Genomic DNA, 2500 nt, shown 5'->3' with positions numbered 1-2500 from the left:
ATCATATTAGTAGATTTGAATCAGCTGTTCAGTCTAATGCAGCGCCTGTATCTAGCGCCCCACACACACACACACACACACACACACACACACACACACACACACACACACACACACACACACACACACACACACACACACACACACACACACACACACACACACACACACACACACACACACACACACACACACACACACACACACACACACACACACACACACACACACACACACACCTGTATCTAGCAGTGGACTAATGTGTGTAAAATGTGTCATAATTAAAGCCAGGCGCCTCTGTGTATGGGGAATACTATTTCACAACGTCTGTTTAGCAACTCTCTCTCTCTCTCTCCCTCTCTCTCTCTTTCTCCCTTCCTCTCTCTCTCTCCCTCTATCACTCCCTCTCTCTCCCTCCCTCCCTTCCTCTCTCTCCCTCTATCTCTCCCTCTTTCTCTCTCTCTCCCTCCCTTCCTCTCTCTCCCTCTATCTCTTCCTCTCTCTCTCCCTCTCTCTCTCCCTCTCTCTCTCAGGGTCAGGGGTCAGGGTAAACTTTATTGTCCTGTTAAGGAAATTTGTCTTGGGCATTGTGCTACATTTTGCTTAACCAGTAGACAACAACAATATGACACAGTAAAAACACAGTAAAACCTACACATTGGACAAAGCTAAAACAACAAGAACATCACACGGTAATTCTAGGACATAAAAACATTCGGACAATTTAAAGTGCGAGGAAAGTGCGAGAAAAAGTGCCTGAGTTTATTGCACACTGCTCTATTGCACGTGGTCTATTGCACTAGTTAACCAGGCCTATGGACATTAATGCATTTAAAATGCTGTACAGTAAAGTGCTGAGTGCTTGTGTCCATTGCCCTATGGGCTATTGCACTAGTTTTTATGATTGTTCAGAAGCTTAATAGACGCTGGTACAAACGATAATTTAAAACGGTTCGTTTTCCATCTTGACATACGAAACCTTCTTCCTGATGGAAGAAGCTCATATTCAGAGGATAGTGGATGAGTGGAGTCTGAGGAGATTTTTATTGCTTGAGTAATAACTGACTGGTTATACAGTTCCTCTATGGACTCATATTGTTTTATTCCTATGATCTTCATGGCTGTTTTGTGCATGCTCCTAAGTCTGTTTTTCAGTTGCACTGTTAGGTTGCCATACCAGGCTGTGATTCCATATCTGATTAGGCTCTCCAATATAGCTCTATAGAAGATTAACATGATCTCACTACTAACCCCATACAGTCTCAGGCGTCTTAAAAAGTACAATCTTTGTTGCAATTTAGTGCACAGTTTATCAATGTGTGACTTCCAGCAGAGTATATTATCAATATGGACGCCAAGGTATTTGTATGTTGTGACTTGATTGATCTTTTGTGTTTTAATGATGACTGGTTCGTGTGTCTTCACTTGCCTCGGGTCGAAAACCATTTCTTGTGTTTTTGTCAGATTTAAAAACAAACAATTTTCGTCACACCACTTAATAAAAATGTCAATCTCGTTATGGTACGAAAGAGAGTCCATATTCTTATTAAGAAGGCTCACAATTACGGTGTCATCTGCAAATTTAAAAATCAAATTATTAGGGTGTACTTTCCTGCAGTCATTTGTGTATAGTGTAAAGAGAATCGGCGAGAGCACACACCCCTGTGGAACTCCTGTATTACAGTGTTTACACTCTGATAATGTCTGGTTAACCTTCACTTGCTGCGTCCGATCAGTTAAAAAAGAATAAAACCATTTAATGAGTGTTGTGTTGACATTCATGTCCTTCAGCTTCTTTAAAAGTAGGTGTGGTTGCACCGTATTAAACGCTGAGCTAAAATCAATAAATAAAATTCGGGCATAAGCTTTTGTGTCTTCTAGATGCTTAGAAATAAAATGCAACATGCTTAAAATTGCATCCTCAGTACTGCGTCCGTGTTTATAAGCAAACTGACATGTATCTAAAATTGGCTGTACTTCTCTTTTAAGGAGTGATGCTATATATTTCTCAAAACATTTCATAATTATTGAAGTCAAAGCTACTGGACGGAAGTCATTGTTCTCTGAAGCACATGGTTTTTTGGGCACTGGTGTTATTATGGACTTCTTCCACAAGGCTGGGACAGTGTGGGTGACCAATGACTTTTGGAATATAGGGCACCATGCTGGTGTCAGTTCCTCGGCACAGTTTTTGAGCAGAAGGGGTGACACTCCATCTGGTCCAGTGGATTTATCAGTTCGCACAGTCTGAAAAAGACGCTGAATAATACACGGGTCCACCTGCAGGCAACTGGTGCTATCGGTCTGTAGGCCTAGTGACTGCATCACGTTGTTGCACTCATGAGAGAAATCCTCTGAGTCAAATCGCAAATAAAAGTCATTCAGTTCATTAGATTTGTTCCGTTCGTCCATGGTGGTAATTTGCTTTTTTGTCGGATTCATGTTAGTAGCTGATTTCATTGTATCCCACAGTTTTTTAGTGTTTGAAGTTAGGAGACTT

Source organism: Ammodytes marinus (genome assembly GCF_949987685.1).
Source record: "Ammodytes marinus genome assembly, chromosome: 4".
In the NCBI taxonomy this organism is placed as follows: Eukaryota; Metazoa; Chordata; class Actinopteri; order Uranoscopiformes; family Ammodytidae; genus Ammodytes; species Ammodytes marinus.
The sequence above is the reverse complement of the archived record's forward strand: the minus strand, read 5'-3'. Positions refer to the sequence as shown.